This window comes from Staurois parvus, unplaced genomic scaffold (assembly GCF_062004578.1).
Source record: "Staurois parvus isolate SC_StPar_1 unplaced genomic scaffold, SC_StPar_1.0 ptg000049l, whole genome shotgun sequence".
Classification (NCBI taxonomy): Eukaryota; Metazoa; Chordata; class Amphibia; order Anura; family Ranidae; genus Staurois; species Staurois parvus.
In genome coordinates this window covers 2376226-2396042 of record NW_028317845.1, presented here as the reverse complement: position 1 = coordinate 2396042, position 19817 = coordinate 2376226, and the positions used below count along the sequence as shown (strand labels likewise).

Genomic DNA, 19817 nt, shown 5'->3' with positions numbered 1-19817 from the left:
ACTCGGGAATACCATGCGGCACTGCTCCGGCATTTGTTCTTCACTTACCTTACCCTGCGCTCCCGCGATGTGTCCCCTGCAGCGTCCCCGGCCATCTCCTCCGGCCGATGCCAGCATTCGGCTTCTGTGTCCTGTCCCTGTGACGTTGGGACGTACGGGCGCCGTCGGCGGCGGGAAATTTAAAAATTTTAAAAAATGTCTTTTTTTTTTTACATTTTACATAGTAAAACATTGCTGTCTCAACCAATTTCACATACATCTTGTCCCTAATGCTTTGTCCTGTGCCCTGCCTGCATTTTGTCTGTTCTTTCTGCCTGGAAACTGAGAAATGTCCATGGCATCCAAAAAGTGTCCCTTTAGGTCAAAAGCGGTTTTAGACCAGCTAGGAGAACAGCAATAGTAAATCAGAACCACTTGCAGAATTGAGTGATAATGATTTGTGGGGAAATTCGTCATCAGACACTGAAAACGATTTTGCGACTTTGCTCAGCAATGTGCTAACTTGGCGCTATATTTCACATTTCAGTGTTTTTGGTTTGATTATATTATTGAATTAAATGTATTATTATTATATTATTCTTTTTTATGATTATTTATTAAATTATAATTTATGATTACGTGTTTCAAATTTTATCCTACCCGGGATGTTTACTAGACTCTTGTTCGGACAGATATCAGTGAGTTATTCCTAAGAATTACAGGCCTACAATAAAAAAACTACATATTTCCATGCAAAAAAATGGTACCGCTTTCAGCGCCAAAAATCAGAAAGAATCATACCGCCAGGGAGGTTAAAGGGTTAGTTCACCTTTTCATAATAAATGAAAAGCTGAGCTAACAGCCTACAGCTTTCCCACTCAACCCCCTGGTCCCCACTGTACTTACCTCTGTGAGTAATGAGCTGTCAGTGCCCATGAAGCCGCTGTATTAGTACCCCACTGTTGTCATTCTTCTTTCTGCAGCGCTTCCGGGATGGATCAGAGCTGTGCTCTGTGCTGGAAATGACCAATCAGAATTGCTCTGATCCTTCCCAGAAGCTCTGCAGAAGAGGGAGAAGAGTGAGTGTTTCAAATCTCCGGACCATTACACTGCCAGTAGTGATGAAAATGCTCACCAGAACAAATAGGGTGAATCTTCACAGCAGGGAAACAGCAATAAGCACCTGGCAGAGGTTACCCACTATAAGACCACCCACATATACTGTGGGCAGGTAGCCCGCTGGCCGCTCATGATCCACTGCGCTGAATTACGTAAATGTACATTATCCAGTTTGTCAGGGTAGAGGGTGCATGTGTGCCCCCTGCTCAATCTGTGTTGTCATTTAGTTGGTCAGCAGGTCCTGGGCAATGATTTATGGCCAAGACCTGCTGATAAGTTGTAGCAAATCACGGTACAGAGCCCTGTGTTTACTACCAGCAGGAAGAAAATACATCCACCTCGATTATTAAAAGCAGCACATGTTACACACATTACACATTGTTAGGCACACAGTTAACTCTTTGATTGCCCCTAGATGTTAACCTCTTCCCAGCCAGTGTCATTAGTACAGTGACAGTGTACAGTTTTGGCACTAATCACTGTATTAGTGACACTATTGATGTCAGTTAGTCAGTTAGTGTCCCTCCATACTAGCATCAGCTAGCACCAGATTGCCCGCCACACTATCACAGTCACACTATATGTCACTAATCACTGAAATTGCCAGTACAGCATCATAGCTGCATAAATTCCAGTATAGATACCATAGTTTGTAAATGCTATAACTTTCGCACAAACCAATTATTATACACTTATTGGGATTTGTTTTTACCAAAGACATGCAGCAGAATACACTTGGCCTAAATTTATGAAGAAATTTGATTTTAGGATTTTTTTTATTGGATGTGCTTTGTAACAGAAAGTATAAAATATTTATAATTTATATAATAAAATATAAAAAAAACCCCAGTGGTGATAAAATACCACCAAAAGAAAGCTCTATTTGTGTGAAAAAAATGACATAAATTTCATTTGGGTACAGTGTTGCGTGACCGTGCAATTGCCAGTTAAAGTAGCACAGTGCTGAATAGCAAAAAATGTCCTGGTCATGAAGGGGGTAAAACCTTCCGGAGCTTAAGTGGTTATATAGTTTCACATTCTTAAAAAAATGTATACAGGAATATTACATAAGATTAGTACAGTAAAGGTACTGTACAATGCACAGTATTATGTGCACTATGTTGTTGGTTTCAGCAGGGGAACAGGAATACCACATTCTTGACAATGAAATATAGTTTTGGTAATGACTCTTCATGCAGTGCCATTTCTGACTAAATGTGCATTGTGGTTCATTTGTATTCTTGTATATATGAAAGTGTAAAAGATGAATATGCAGCTTACACATGCTGGTTTTATCAATAAAGCAACAAGTACGTCATTCTCACAAAAGCTGAACATGGTAAAAGGTAATGCGTGTAGTGTTTTAGTATATCTTTTATGTATGTATTTGTTGTTTACTATGCTCAAGACAAATAAATTGTTTTCAAAATGTTTTAGCTGGGTAAATATGAAATATTGTATTTTAAAATGTCATAGTAAAATTTATTGTCAATAGGTGGAGCTGTTGGCTTCTTTTCACATATTAACTTCTGTGTTAAAAAAACCCATTGTTTACAGAGCTGGGTATCTCTAATTATATGTCTACAAGTCAATAGATCAAGAGCAAATATGCACATACAAGTCAATTGCTCGAGTGATGTGTTTCATTCTTGCCTCTACCTACCTATTCTGTTCATTTGGAAAGTATAGGGTGCAGTCGGAGAGAGATAATCTGAAGGTAAATGGGTTCTGCTGTGCCGTCTTTTTAGAAAACCTAGAATGCTCACCGGTATCATGAATGCATTCTGTACCAATTGTGTATTTTTAAAATAAAGAATAAACATAGTAAAATATACAGGTGAAACTTGAAAAATTAGAATATCGTGCAAAAGTTCATTTATTTCAGTAACGCAACTTAAAAGGTGAGACTAATATATGAGATAGACTCATTACATGCAAAGCAAGATAGTTCAAGCTGTGATTTGTCATAATTGTGATGATTATGGCTTACAGCTCATGAAAACCCCAAATCCACAATCTCAGAAAATTTGAATATTACATGCAATCAATAAAACAAGGATTGTACATAGAACAATATCGGACCTCTGAAAAGTATAAGCATGCATATGTACTCAGTACTTGGTTTGGGCCCCTTTTGCAGCAATTACTGCCTCAATGCGGCGTGGCATTGAAGCTATCAGCTTGTGGCACTGCTGAGGTGTTATGGAAGACCAGGATGCTTCAATAGCGGCCTTCAGTTCTTCTGCATTGTACGGTCTCATGTCTCTCATCTTTCTCTTGGCAATGCCCCATAGATTCTCTTTGGGGTTCAGGTCAGGCGAGTTTGCTGGCCAATCAAGCACAGTAATCCCATGGTCTTTGAACCAGGTTTTGGAGTTTTTGGCAGTGTGGTCAGGTGACAAGTCCTGCTGGAAAATGAAGTCAGCATCCCCATAAAGCTCATCTGCGGAAGGAAGCATGAAGTGCTCCAAAATCTCCTGGTAGACGGCTGCGTTGACCCTGGACTTAATGAAGCACAGTGGACCAACACCAGCAGATGACTTGGCTCCCCAAATCAACACAGACTGTGGAAACTTCACACTGGACTTCAAGCATCTTGCAGTGTGTGCCTCTCCATTCTTAATCCATACTCTGGGTCCTTGGTTTCCAAATGAGATGCAAAAGTTGCTCTCATCAGAAAAGAGGACTTTGGACCTCTGAGCAACAGACCAGGTCTGTTTTTCTTTAGCCCAGATAAGACACTTCTGACGTTGTTTGTTGTTCAGGAGCGGCTTGACAAGAGGATCCGTCTGTGTGTGGTGGCTCTTGATGCACTGACTCCAGCCTCAGTCCACTCCTTGTGAAAGTCCCCAACACTTTTGAATGGCCTTTTCCTGACAATCCTCTCCAGGCTGCGGTCATCCCTGCTGCTTGTGCACCTTTTTTCTTCCACACTTTTCCCTTCCTCATAACTTTCTATTAATGTGCTTTGATTCAGCACTTTGGGAACATCCAACATCTTTTGCAATTACCTTTTGAGGCTTTCCCTCCTTATGGAGGGTGTCAATGATGGTTTTCTGCACAACTGTCAGGTCAGCAGTCTTTCCCATGATTGTGATTCCTACTGAACCAGACTGAGAGACCATTTAGAGGCTCAGGAGCCCTTTGCAGGTGTTATGGCTTAATTAGCTGATTAGAGTGGGACACTTGAGCCTAGAATATTGCACCTTTTCACAATATTCTAATTTTCTGAGATTGTGGATTTGGGGTTTTCATGAGCTGTAAGCCATAATCATCACAATTATGACAAACCACGGCTTGAACTATCTTGCTTTGCATGTAATGAGTCTATCTCATATATTAGTTTCACCTTTTAAGTTGCATTACTGAATTAAATGAACTTTTGCACAATATTTAAATTTTTCGAGTTTCGCCTGTATATACACTTAAAAAATTGTCCTTTAACTATTATAGTAACTTTAAAATTGTCACACATGATAAAATCAGATATTTTTCAGATGAAAAAATATTTGTGAGGGTAAAAGCTGTAAGTCCTGTAGGAATAGAAATATCACAAAGTTAGCAGATACATAGGGGTTGATTTACTAAAACTAGAGAGTGCAAAATCTGTTGCAGCTCTGCATAGAAACCCATCAGCTCCCTGTTTTTTTTTTCAAAGCCGAAATTCCTTCTGCCCAGCCTATTATACAATGACGGCCGAGCGGGAACCCTATTATCCTGGGGGGACATCATGTGACGTCCTCCCAGGATTGTACCGCGTATGTTTCCCATGGGCATCGGCTCTGTTCACGGGTCAGTGTCACGTGGTTGCTATGACCAATCACAGCAGATCGCATGACAGTTGTAAGCAATGAATGGCTTTCTTACAACTGTGCTGTGAGCTGTGATTGGTCACAATGATCACATGTACAGACTGGGCCAATCACAGCCCATCTGTAACATGTGATCAGCTATGGCCAGTCAGAGCTGATCACAACAAAAACTACTGAATTAATCAGTTTCATTTAGTAAAAATGCTTGTTTATATTAATGTAATTTGTTGGTATAAGTTATTATGGTAACATTGTATTGTTCTGGTCACAGGAGTAGAAAGAAAAATAGTTAAAAAAAAAAAAATGTAATAAAACTTTTTTAACCACTTGAGCACCTGAGGATTTACCCCCCTTAATGACCAGGCCTCTTTTTGCTACTCGGCGCTGCACTAATTCAACTGATAATTGCGCGGTCATGCAATGCTGTACCCAAACAAAATTTACGTCCTTTTTTTCACACAAATAGAGCTTTCTTTCGGTGTAATTTGATCACCTGTGCGCTTTTTATTTTTCACGCAATAAACAAAAAAAATTTTGAAGAAAAACAATATTTTTTACTTTCAGCTATAAAAAATATATAGTAAACTCAAAGTTGGTTATAAATTTAGGCCAAAATGTATTCTGCTCCATGTTTTTGGTAAAAAAAATCCCAATAAGTGTATATTGATTGCTTTGTGTGGAAGTTATAGCGTCTACAAACTATGGTATAGATACTGCAATTTATGCCATTTTTCTGCTATACAGCGCTGCGCTAGTTTAATGGACAATTGCGCGGTCATGCAATACGGTACATAAATGAAATTTACATCCTTTTTTCCCCACAAATTGAGCTTTCTTTCGGTGATATTTGATCACCTGTGCGGTTTTTATTTTTTGCGCTATAAAAAAAAAAGGCTGACAATTTTGAGGAAAAAAAACAATATTTTGGACTTTTTGCTATAAAACATGTCCAGTAAAAAAAAATGCAAAAATCAAATTTAGTCATAAATTTCTACCAAAATGCATTCTGCGACATGTCTTTGCTAAAAAAAATCCCAATACGTGTAAATTAATTGGTTTACGTGAACGTTATAGCGTTTACAAATGGCGGGAAAGATACTGGAATTTTGAATTTTTATTATACTAATAATGGCGCTGATCAGCGACTTGGCGGCAATCAGCGACATATGGCGGCGACCAGCGACTTATGGCAGGACTGCGGGACAGCGGCGAACATTTTGACACTGGGGGGGAACTAACTTGGGGTCACTGACATCCCCAGTGACACCAATACAGTGATCAGTGAAAAAAAACCACTGAAACTGTACTAATGTCACTTGGGAGGAAGGGGTTAACATTTTTAGAATTTGCAGTGTAAGGGGAGTGTTTTACTAGGGGGCGGGGGGGGGGGTGTACTGGACGGGTGTACTGGACGGGGGGAGGGAGGGGGGAGCTGATCGAGGGAGAGAAACTCTGCAGCTTCTCACAAACTGTCAGAGAACTGACACAGAACAGGGCTGTGTGTAAACAATGCAGCCCTGCTCTGTGTTAGCGATCACCAGCAATCGCGGGAAAACGGCCGGTAAAAACCGGCCATGACCCGTCGGCTGACACCCGCTGCTGACACCCGCGGGACTGGTAGGGCGGGCGCGCCTTGCGCGCGCCCCCTACCTGTTTTGAAGGCAGCCGTTTTAAAACGTGCTTTTGCCTACGAACGCCGCCCTGCCACCATTTATATGCGGTGGCTGGGCGGCAAGTGGTTAATAAATTAAATTTTTTTTTATTTATCTTTTTTTTTTTACATAATGTCATTAGTCAGTATTCCTGATCACTGCTACGCCATTTATATGATGACGTTGTACTGCATTGGTGACAGTATGTAAGCAAAAAAAGAAATTTAGAAAATTTTATTTTCATTTCTTAGTTTTCCACAAAATTAAAACAAAACATTACAACTTAACCACTTCAATGCTGGGCACTTTTACCCCCTTCCTGCCCAGGCCAGTTTTCAGGTTTCAGCGCTCTCACATTTTGAATGACAATTGCTCAGTCATGCAAAACTGTACCTAAACTAAATTGTTATCATTTTGTTCACACAACTAGAGCTTTCTTTTGGTGGTATTTAATCACCACTGGGGTTTTTATTTTTTGCTAAATTAAAAAAAAAAGACTGGAAATTAAAAAAAAAAAAACTTTTTCTTTGTTTCTGTTATAAACATTTGCAAATAAATAATTGTTCTTCATAAATTTAGGCCAAGATGTATTCTGCTACATGTCTTTGGTGAAAATAACCCAAATCAGTATTTTGTATTTAGTCTGTAGGAAAGTTATAGAGTTCACAAACTATGGGATATATCTGAAAATTGATCAGACTGAAGTACTGACAGCCAATCTAATTCCTTGAGGTCCAAAAATGTCAGAACAGTACAGATATCCCCCAAATGACCCCTTTTTGCAAAGTAGACAGACCAATGTATTTTATAAGAGGCATGGTGAGTTTTTTGAAGCTGTAATTTTTTTGTCATAATTTTTTGGAAAATTAAGAAATTAAAAAAATTATTTTCACAAATTTTTTTTAACCATTTCAATACCGTGCAATTTTACACCTTCCTGCCCAGGCCATTTTTCAGGTTTCAGCGCTCTCACACTTTGAATGACAATTGCGCGGTCATACAACACTGTACCCAAACTAAAATTTTATCATTTTCTTCACACAACTAGAGCTTTCTTTTGGTGGTATTTAATCACCGCTGGGGTTTTTATTTTTTGCTAAATTAACAAAAAAAGACCAAAAATTTTGAAAAAAAAACACATTTTTCTTTGTTTCTGTTATAAAAGTTTACAAATAAATAATTGTTCTTCATAAATTTAGGCCGAGATGTATTCTGCTACATGTCTTTGGTGAAAATAACCCAAATTAGGATGTATTTTTTAGTTTGTAGGAAAGTTATAGAGTTCACAAACTATGGTATAGATCTGAATATTGATCAATCCTGAAGTACTGACAGCCAATCTAATTTCTTGAGGTCCAAGAATGTCAGAACAGTACAGATATCCCACAAATGACCCCTTTTTGCAGAGTAGACAGTCCGACGTACTTCATAAGAGGCATGGCGAGTTTTTTGAAGTTGTATTTTTATGTCATAATTTTTCGGAAAATGAAAAAATTAAAAAAATTATTTTCACTATTTTTTTTTTTACATACTGTCACCAGTGCAGTACAGCGTCATCATATAACTGGCATGGCGGTTAACAGGGACACTGACTGGTGACAGTATGAAAAAAAAAATATATATTTTTTTTTTTTTTTTTTTTTTATTTTTTTATTATATTTAATTTTTTATTACATTGTTTTTTTTAAGATTTTTTTTTCATATTTTACTATGACCAAAGTAGTACAATGTTACCATAGTAACACTGTACTACTTTGGGGAAGTGATCAGTATTTTTTTTTTTTTTTTACACAATTTGCTTATAGCAAAGAATTACTTTGCTATAAGCAAGCATTTACCTGAATGAAATCGATTCATTCAGCTTTTTTTTTTTTTTTTTTTTTTGTGCTTAGCTGTGATTTGGTCACAGCTAATCACATGACATGTGCATGTGATTAGCTGTGACCATTCACAGCTAGGCACTAGTATGCAATGGATGGCATCATGAATGAAGCCATCCATTGTATACAACTGTCATGTGACCTGCTGTGATTGGTCACAGCAGGTCACATGGTACCAGCAACGGGAGCCGGTACTCGGATCTGTCATTGGCCGTGTCCGAGGTGCACGGCCCGTGACAGATCCCGCTGCTGCTCCGCTCTGCATTACCGCAAACGGCGCATGTGCGGGAGCACGCCAAATGGCGTGCACCCGGAATGAAGAGGCACATCTGAAGCCGCCAAACGGCCATTGGCCAGGTGGCTAATGGTTAACATACTGTCACCAGTGCAGTACATCATCATCATATAACTGGTGTGGCGGTGATCAGGGACACTGACTGGTGACAATACGAAAAAAAAATGATTTTTTTTTTTCAATTATTTTTAATTTTATTATTTTTTTATTACATTTTTTCTTTCTTTTTACGATTTGCTTTTCATATTTACACTATGACCAAAGCAGTATAATGTTACCATAGTAGCATAATGTTACCATAGTAACATTGTACTACTTTGGGGAAGTGATCAGTATTTTTTTTTTTTTTTACACAATATGACTGTTTATAGCAAAGAATTTATTTGCTATACGCAAGCATTTAACTGAATGAAATTGATTCATTCAGGTTTTTTTGTTGTGATTAGTTGTGATTGGCCACAGCTAATCACGTGACACAGTTGGGCTATGATTGGCCCTGTCTGTGCATATGATCCCTGTGACCAATAACAACTAGTGACACAATTGTATACAATGGATGGCATGAAAGCAAGCCATCCATTGTTTACAACTGTCATGTGACCTGCTGTGCTTGGTCACAGCAAGTCACATGGTACTGGTAACGGGCCAGTACACAGATCTGTCATTGGCTGTGTCCAAGGTACACATGCCCATTTGGTAGCCTCTGTTCCCCCTGTTGGTCCCAGTCCACCCTTGAATACATTAGCCATGCCTCAGTACTACAGAATAGATACCTCTACATTTGTCATTTTTGAGGAGATAACTGTCCTGTCTAAGAATAGCCCAGGAATGTAAGTTTTTATTGCTGTAATCTTTTTTTGGAGAGATCTTACTATCAGTTCCTGTGTCAGAAAAGGAAGCCAAGGTATATCTACCCAATGGGATGTCAGACAGAAATTAAAACCTGATAGATACTATCATTTTTCCTTACTATACCCAAAACTAGAAAAACACTTTTGCCTGGATAGGGGTTAAATGAGGCACTTGTATTCGTACTAGAATCTTGGTATTTGTGTGTTTATTCCAGATGGGAGTAGTAAACCAGTGTTAAACAACTCCGTGACATTTTATGTGTGCAGGACATCCCTGTATAAAAAACTGATCCCAGCTGCTCTCTTTGTGAGCCAAAATGCGTTATTTTTTTTTGCTGTAAATTTGATTTTTAATATATAAACTCTGCAGATTATGTATGGACTCCAGTGTTGACTTTTTTGAGGTTTCCTTAGGCAGCCTGTTGTAGGTGGACCTTCTGGGTCCCACCCACAGCTCTTCTCTCTTCATAGGCTATGTATAGTGCTGTGATGATGTCACTTCTACTTTTGAAAAATAATGATAAAAAATGTATACGAGCGCACCTATAAATGCAAAGTAGCAGCTGTGCACCAGGTAACCATAAACCCCAAAAAAAACAATATAAATCAAAAGATGCAGCGCTACAGAAGAGGAACACTATAAATAAATGAATGGATGTATAGATACAAATATGTATACACATGAATAAATAAATGAATAGAACAGTTCATATGATAATATCAAGGTGACTTCAAGTGCTCTCCTCTATTTCATATCCTCCTGATAATCAGGTGCTGTGCGAAATAGTGCTGAAGAAATGCACACTCACCAGAACGCACAGTTAAATGGGCGTTTATAAATATAAATTTCCCTTGGAGTCATCAGCTGGTCAGGATGGGGTCTGCAATATGATAGCCTCCCTCCAGAGCTCCTGGATATTACTGTGTAATCCCTTGGAAGGTAGCCTGTGGACTGCTCCTTAATGCCTACACACGTTCCTTTCCCAGCAGAGAGATGAGTAGCCGTCTTACACACACATTGGATTTCACCATGGAAATAGAAGCCGTTACTTCTCTGACATCACCTCAGTGCGACCGGAGAGGAAAGCTCACACCAATGACATCACCACACCCACTGTGGGTTTAACTGTGCGTTCTGGTGAGTGTGCATTTCTTCAGCACTATTTCGCACAGCACCTGATTATCAGGAGGATATGAAATAGAGGAGAGCACTTGAAGTCACCTTGATATTATCATATGAACTGTTCTATTCATTTATTTATTCATGTGTATACATATTTGTATCTATACATCCATTCATTTATTTATAGTGTTCCTCTTCTGTAGCGCTGCATCTTTTGATTTATATTGTTTTGAAAAATAATATCTGGGCGTGCAAAGTTGCTTCACACAAAGTTGTTTTTGTGGCTAATGATATATTTAAATGAAAATGTTTGCACCTGGCGTTTAGCTTTAATACATTTTTTGGATTAATGTTATAAGGCCATGTGTGCAAAACAAAGCATCGCAGCCACAGCATGTAAACACTCCTGTCTGCTGCTTTTGCAGCTTAAGGGAGGGCAGTTGGGGATGCTAAAAACATGGCTCAACCACGTGTATTTAATGCCCACCATGCACATGTCTAAACATAAAGTTCTAATGTAACAGTAAATTTAGTCTTTTGCTTGTCATTTTGGATAATTATCTTCAGAGCCTGAGGTTTCAACCTGTATGCTATGTTCAGTTATTTTTAAAAAGAAGGAAGCAATAGTTCCAGGAATGTGAATGCAGCGTTATTTCAGTTGGTACAAATGTGACAGGGTCACAAGGGCAATTAGATCAGATATGTCAGTTGATGGAAGAAATTATCCAAACAGTGCAAGTAAATAGATTGCTCAAATTATTGTTCATGTGTCAGGTACACACGTTATTCTAGGAAAAATTAAAGCAGAACAAAACTCATTGATTTAAAGTGCAACATCAGTCAGAAAATTAAGTCCTGCTAGATGACTTCACACTGGCTACTTTTAAAGGTATAGCTATGTAAAACATTAAAAAAATAAGTGCATATACTGTATAAAATCCAGTAATACACTGTCTCAACCCACTATGCACATGCTCAGTTGCTCTCTTATTTTAGGCATTTTTAGGCAGTGCCGAATTTATAGAGGCCGATTTGCTGACAGCCTTAAAGTGGAATTAAACGCTCCTATCCTCTACAGGTAAGGAAGCTGCTTCGGTTTGATCTGCACTTGCCATGGTGCTGCACATGTGATCAGTTCTGATGCCAGCCATTTGATGGTTTGACAGTTTGGTTGAGAACCCAAGCAAATGTGACAGCAATCCCGGCATGATGTAACTGATTTTTAAAATTGTTAAATCGATGGGTTTAGTTCCACTTTATGATTTACTGCTGCAGGGGCTCCGGGCTTTAGCAAAATGGCAGCCTCCAGCAAGAAGAAACAGGAGCAATGCTGGAGGCTATTTACAGCACACACTAATTTTCGTAGCATAATTATTAATGTGGAATGTATGTTCATTACTAAAGAACATTATTTTTTATCAAGTTGTTATGGGTAAAGTTCTGCTTCAAAGTGGTTGTAAACCTAAGATATGAAATATTATTATTATACAGGATTTATATAGCACCAACAGTTTGCACAGCGCTTTGCAAAATTAAGGTAGACATAACAGGTACTATACAATTTGGTACAAGAGGAGACAGAGGGCCCTGCTCGTAATAGCTTACAATCTAGGAGGAAGGGTTGAGTGATACAAAAGGTAATATCTGTGGGGGGATGAGCTGATGCAGGAAATAAAAGGCAGTTTACTAATTAGCAGCAGGATAGGCTTCTTTAAAGAGAACTGTTTTCAGGGATCATCTAAAGGTGGCTAGATTAGGAGATAGACAGATTGAAGTAGGGCGTTCCATAGGATGGGAGAAGCTCGGGAGAAGTCCTGGAGGTGGGCATGGGAGGAGGTGACACGGGAACTAGATAGCAGAAGGTCTTGGGAGGATCGAAGAGAACGGTTTGGTAGATATTTTGAGACCAGGTTAGTGATGTAGCTGGGGGCAGAGTTGTGGATGGCTTTGTAAGTTGTTATTAGTATTTAGAATTTTATTTGTTGGGTGAGTGGAAGCCAGTGGATGGATTGGCAGAGAGGGGTAGCAGACACTGAATAATCGGTAAGGTAGATGAGCCTGGCAACAGTATTCATGATGAACTGGAGGGGGGATAGCCTATGTAAAGGTAAGCCAATGAGGAGGGAGTTGCAGTATTTGAGGTGAGAGATAACCAGGGAGTGAATTAGGAGCTTTGTGGTATCATTGGTTAAAAATGGGCGTATTCTGGAGATGTTGCTGAGGTTGTGGCGGCATGATTTGGACAGGGATTGGATGTGGGCCTGAAAGGATAGTTCAAAATCCAGGGTTACCCCTAGCACTCTGGCATGTGGGGATGGGTTGATAGTGGTGCTATTGATCCTGACCGAGAAATCAGGGGAAAAGGCACATTGGGGAGGAAATATTATGAGCTCAGTTTTGGATAGATTGGGTTTTAGGAAATGGTGTGACATCCAGTCTGATATGTCTGTTAGTAAATCGGTGATACGTGAGGAAACTGATGGGGTGAGTTGAGGAATAGAGAGATAGATTTGTGTGTCATCAGCATAGAAATGGTATTGGAAACCATGGGAGGGTATCAGCTGACCCAAAGAAGAGGTGTAGATAGAGAATAGGAGAGGTCCAAGGAAAGAACCTTGGGGGACTCCGACAGTAAGAGGAGTAGGAGAGGAGGTGGTAGAGTTGTAAGTGACACTGAAGGTGTGTTGAGATAGGTAAGATTCAAACCAACAGAGAGTACAGTCACGGAGACTGAGTAAATAAAGTTTTTTGAGGAGGAAGGGGTGGTAAACTGTGTCAAAGGCAATGGAGAGGTCCAAGAGTACGGAATAGTGACCATTCATTTTAGCGCTAAACAAGTTGTTTGTGAGTTTTAGGAGAGCAGTTTCTGTGGAGTGTTGTGGGTGAAATCCAGCTCGAAGGAGTTCGAGAAGGTTATTCTCAATAAGGTTTGCAGGTCATCTGGTTGTAGACTAGACGTTCAAGGAGCTTGGAGGCAAAAGGGAGTAAGGAGATGGGTCTTAGGTTGTTGAGATTGGCTGGGTCCATTGAGTCCTTTTTAAATATGGGGATGACTAGCACATGTTTTATAGAGATGAAGAAGATGCCAGTAGAAAGGGAGAGATTGAAAATATGAGTTAAAGAGTGAAGGATAGAGCCAGAGGGTGACGTAGTATTTGCGAGGAAACAGGGTCCAGGGGACAGGTGGTTAGGTGGGCTTTAGAAAAAAGTTTACCAACCTCCTCTATAGTAGCTGGGTTAGTATAGATTGTGCAGGTGGACAAGGGGTGTAGGGTGAGGGAGATATCTGTTCAGTGGAGATCTGTCACGAATTGTATCAATCTTATTTTTGAAGTGATTAGCGATCTCCTGGGCAGTGAGTGAGTTAGTGGGTGGAGGTAAAGAAGGACGAAGTAGAGAGTTAAAGGTAGAAAAGAGTTGATGGGGATTGCATGAGAGGGTTTTAATGAGAGTGATAAAATAGGTCTGTTTGGCAGTGAAGGGCAGATTTATATTAGTCGAAGTCTTGATCATTCTTATTCTTATGCCATAAGCGCTCCAGAGCACGGCTTCGTTTTTTGAGGAATCTGGTATTGTCTGTTTGCCAGGGCTGTAGCAGTCTGGGCCTAATTCTGTGTGTAGTGAGGCCAATATGTCCACAGTGGATGACAGTGAACTGTTGTAGACAGAAGTGGCCAGGTTGGGCAAGTTTGTGAGGTTGCAATGAATGCATAGGTAGGAGAATACAAGGTCGAGGCAGTTACCCTTGGAGTGAGTAGAAGCATGTGTCCATTGTTTTAGGTCAAAAGAAGTGGTTAGGTTTAGGAGTTTAGAAGTAGCAGGAGTGTTAAGATTAACAGGGATGTTAAAGTCACCAAGAATGATTGTGGGTATTTCAGAAGAGAAAAAGTAAGGCAGCCAGGCAGAGAAGTCATCAAGGAAGCTTGATACCAGTCCAGGAGGCCGATAGATCACAACAATTCTTAAAGAAACTGGACAGAATAGACGAATACAGTGAACTTCAAATGAGGAGGGGGACAGAGAGGGAGGTGAATGAAGGACCTGAAAAGTGCTTTGTGGGGATAGGAGGATTCCAATTCCACCTCCTTTCCATCCACTAGGCCTGGGAGAGTGAGTCCAGAGGAGACCACCATGGGAGAGGGCAACAGGAGAGGGAAAGTCAGATTCATAAAGCCATACTTCTGTAATTGCAAGCAGGTTAAAGGAGTTTGTGATAAAAAGGTCATGGAGGGAGGTGAGTTTGTTACAGAGAGGGCATTCCAAACGGCACAAGAAAAGGGGAGGCTGGTTCTAGGAAGAAGAGGAATAGTAACCAGATTGTGTGGATTGCAGCCGCTGTTAGAGGATAGGGTGTGCTGGGTGTATTGGTCAAAGGAAAAAGATGGCGGTCCAGGATTTGTGGAAATGTCTCCAGATGTTAGGAGAAGCAGAAGGGTGAGAGAGGTAATATGGGAGTATGACTTGTATGGAGAGACAGGTCCCAGTGTCCTGGAGGTTTTATAAGTATGTTGGCTCAGAATTAGCAGGAGTTGATGAGTACAGTAAAAAGGTGAAGACAGGAGTGAGGGTGATATATATAAGTTGTGGGGTGGAGAAGAGGGATGAAGGAGAGAGAGTTTGAAGAGAGAGAATACAACTGTGAGAAGGAGGAGTTGGGAGTGCATGTTACAGAGTGGTGAGATGAAGAAGCAGACTGGGTAATAGCTGAAAGAGCTGGATGGGGAAACAGATCACCTGTAGTCTGATTAGTATTTGAAGTTGTCTGCTGTGGTTTCTCGCTTTGTGCATTTGCTGAAGTGCAGAGCCAAAGTGCAATGCTCAATACTTAAGCCACAATCAATACTTTAGCCAAGATGGTTATTATTATTATTATACAGGATTAATATAGCGCCGACAGTTTGCTCAGCGCTTTACATTAAGGTGGGAGACAATACACGAGACAGTACAGTAACAATACGATTCAATACACGAGGGGTACGAGGGCCCTGCTCCTTGGAGCTTACAATCTAGGAGGGAGGGGATAGTGGTACAGGAGGAAATAGCTGTGGGGGATGGAGTGGTAGGAAGAGTTGAGGAGTTCAGTAATTAGCTGAGGGTGGGGTAGGCTTCCCTGAATAGATGGGTTTTCAGAGTGCGCCTAAAGGTGAGCAGAGTAGGTGATAGTCTGATGGATTGGGGTAGGGAGTTCCAGAAGATGGGGGAAGCCCTGGAAAAGTCCTGGAGATGAGCATGGGAGGAGGAGACCAGGGAGCTTGAGAGTAGGAGGTCTTGTGAGGAGCGGAGGGGACGTTTCGGGTGGTATTTGGAGACAAGATCATTGATGTAGTTTGGGGCAATATTATGAACAGCTTTGTACGTCAGTGTTAGCATTTTGAATTTTATCCGTTGGGCAATCGGAAGCAAGTGGAGGGATTGGCAGAGGGGGGTGGCGGATACGGAGCGGTTAGTAAGGTGGATGAGTCTGGCCGCAGCATTTAAGATGGACTGAAGCAGGCATAGCCTGCGGTGAGGTAAGCCGATGAGGAGGGAGTTACAGTAGTCAAGGCGTGATATAATAAGGGAGTGAATGAGTTGCTTAGTGGTTTCCAGGGTTAGGAATGGTCGTATTTTGGAGATGTTGCAGAGGTGAAGTCTACATGAGTTTGTTAGCGATTGGACCTGGGGCTGGAAGGACAGATTGGAGTCTAGGATGACACCTAGAACTCTGGCTTGAGGGGTGGGACTGATGGTAGTGTTGTTGGTCTTGATGGAGAAGTCAGGGGGGGGGCTCGGGCTAGGGGGGAAAACTAGGAGCTCAGTTTTGGAAAGATTTAGATTGAGGAAGCGGAGTTACAGCCAATCCGATATGTCGCTCAGTAGGCTTGTGATACGGGTGGAGAGTGAAGGGGTGAGGTGAGGGGTAGAGAGATAGATTTGTGTGTCGTCGGCATAGAAATGGTAGTTGAAGCCGTGAGAATGTATCAATTGGCCAAGGGAGGAGGTGTAGATGGAGAAGAGAAGGGGCCCGAGGACAGAACCTTGAGGGACCCCAACCGAGAGGGGGAGTGAAGAGGAGGTGGCAGCGTTATAGGTAACACTGAAGGAGCACTGTGCTAGATAGGAAGAGAGCCAGGAGAGAGCGGAGTCTCTGAGGCCAAGAGAGTGTAGTTTTTTGAGGAGGAGGGGGTGGTCAGCCATGTCGAAAGCCGCAGAGAGGTCGAGGAGAAGGAGCACTGAATAGTGGCCATTAGTTTTGGCGGTTAGCAGGTCGTTGGTGAGTTTGAGTAGGGCAGTTTCAGTGTGAGGAATGCTAGGTGGGGTGGAAGTCTGAGCAGCGGTGATGTCCCTACAAATTGCGTCGATCTTGTTTTTGAAGTGGTTAGCAATCTCGTGGGCGGTGAGTGAGGTACTGGGTGGAGGTTCGGGTGGACAGAATAGAGAGTTAAAAGTAGAGAAGATCCGGCGAGGACTGGAGGAGAAGGTATTAATGAGGGTAACAAAGTAGGCTTGCTTGGCTGCGTGAAGGGAGGAAGTGTAGGTTAGGAAGGCGGATTTATATTGGGTGAACGCTTGTTGGGATTTGGTTTTGCGCCATAGTCACTCCAGCGCACGACTGCGTCGTTTGAGATTTTTGGTATGGTCGTCTGCCAGGGTTGTTGCGGTCGGGGTCTAATGCTTCGTGTTGTTGGTGGTGCTAGCGAGTCTAGAGCGACTGACAGCGAGTTGTTATAAACAGTAGTGGCCAGGTCAGGGCAGGACAGAGGAAGGATACTGTCGTAAAGTTGGTCAGCTGCAGAGTGGAAAGGGACAGGGTTCAAGTTGCGGAGGTTTCTGCTGGTGATAGTATGACGTTTGGGGGGATAGGTGTTTGAGGATGAAGAGACGGAGAACGTAATGAGGTTGTGATCAGAGAGAGGAGAGGGGGTGTTTGTGAGGTTGTAGGGAGTGCAGAGGTGAGAGAAGACAAGGTCTAGGGTGTTCCCGTCGGAGTGGGTGGTGGATTGTATACACTGTGCGAGTGCAAAAGAAGAGGTTAAGTGGAGGAGTTGGGATGTAGCCGGGTTATCGATGTTGATAGGGATGTTGAAGTCTCCAAGGATGATGGTGGGTAGCTCGGAGAAGAGAAAGAAGGGAAGCCAGGCAGAGAAGTCGTCGAGAAAGCGGGACACGGGTCCAGGAGGCCGACAGATTACTGCAATCCTCAGAGAGACTGGAGAGAATAGCCGGATGCAGTGGGCCTCGAAAGAAGAGAAGGATAGAGAGGGGGGGTTTGGGAGGACTTGGAAGGTACTCTGTGGTGACAGGAGCATACCAAGCCCACCACCTTTCCGACCGTTGGGTCAGGGTGAGTGGGTCCAGATGAGACCTCCAAAGGAGAGTGCCGCAGGGGAGGTAGAGTCAGTAGCTTGGATCCAAGATGAAAGTTGCCAATGCTACCCCTGGCTGTGCCTCCCCTAAGAAAGGCCTAAATTTATACTGAGTTGGCTGGGGGTAGTGCCAATTAATCAATTAGGAATGCATAGCAGAGTCACATGGCTAGCAGGGCAAACTTCTCACACCAAAGAAGGACTACAAGACAACAAGAGAGCAGGAGGGCAGAGATGTAAAGATTAGGATCAACTCATAAATTTGGGTTAGACAATAAAAGCAAAATAAACACCACAGTAATATAGACAGAGTTAGAGATTTTGGAAGCAGTAAGAATTACCAATAAGAACACTGGTAGTTATGAATCAGCTTCAGTTAGAGGTGGATTTTAAAAGTAGTATAGATTACCATATAGCAGTGCAGGGTGAATTAACATTCATACATGGCATGGGTGATAGTACAGATGGATATTGCTTGTAGACATTTACCATATAGCAGTGCAGGGTGAATTAGCATTCATACATGGCATGGTTGATAGTACAGATGGATATTCCTCGCAGGCATATAAACAAATATAAACAATATCCTTCAACAATGTGTACTCGTCTCAATTAAGAAGTGTCATTTCTGTCTGCTGCTTCATTCCTCTGCTATCAGCATGAGTCACTTTTTTTCTGACATCAAGAGAGAAATGGTTACAGGGGAGGGATCTCCAGCAGATTGACAGCCTCAGCTCTGTTCCTGTGAACTGTGTAGAGGGGGAGTGTCTCTTCCCTCCAATCAGCTTTCAAAGCTCTACTCACTGAGCTCTGCAGTGTGTAATTTCAGCTGTCCTCCCCCTTTCTTCTGAACTCACAGACAGGCTTTATAAATTCAGCACTTTGAATGGATGCAGAGAAGAGAAGTCTGCAGATAGGGTTTACAACCACTTTAAGAGCTCGATCTCACCATAGTGCAGAGACATCAGTTCTGCAAAGGCACAACAAAATCAATTGTGCACTATGTGCCCTGTTCACACCACAACACTACTATCACATGCAGATTTTTTCAGTGCAGCAATCTGCAATGTTTATAAAACTCATTGAGACGTGCATGAAAACTGATGTATACTGATGTCTATGCAAGTGAAATCTGTGTAAAACGTCATTCACACCATACATGCAGAAAAACTGATGGTAACTGACACACAGATTTCACTTGCAGAGACATCAGTTTACATCATCTTTCATGCACGCTTCAATTAGCTTCATACATGTTGCAGATTCCTGCAGAGAAAAAAATCTGCACATGGTACTAGTGTTGTGGTGTGAACAGGGCACATAGAGAGCAATTGATTTAATTTTGCCCTTGCAGAGCAAAAACTGACATCTCTGCATAATAGTGTGAATGAGGCCTCAGTTTCCATCAGTTTTTCTGCACGTATGGTGTGAACGAGGCCTAACTGTTGCCCAAACCAGTTACATTCAAGGCATGCCAAGATTGATAACTGTCACATGCGCTTATGCTCTTAGCTAAAATGTCAAACCCTCAAATGGCTGGTGTCATACCTGAATACATGCGTAGGCAGACACATGTACACTCATAATATACTAACATGTGCAGCACTATGGCAACTGCAGATCAAACACATGCTAAGATGGCAGCTTCATTGGCTGTAAGGGATAGGGGGGTTTAGTGCCACTTTAATGTTATCCCTTTGCTGCTCTCACTCCACTGGTAATAGCCATATCAATGGCTGGACAAATCTCTGCACATTGCA

General features: G+C 41.6%; 1 protein-coding gene across 1 annotated transcript in view; it reads left to right on the top strand.

The window, feature by feature from the left end:
• Positions 1-19817, top strand: part of CROCC2 (ciliary rootlet coiled-coil, rootletin family member 2) — a 158310-nt gene that overhangs the window by 20252 nt on the left and 118241 nt on the right. The window lies entirely within an intron of this gene.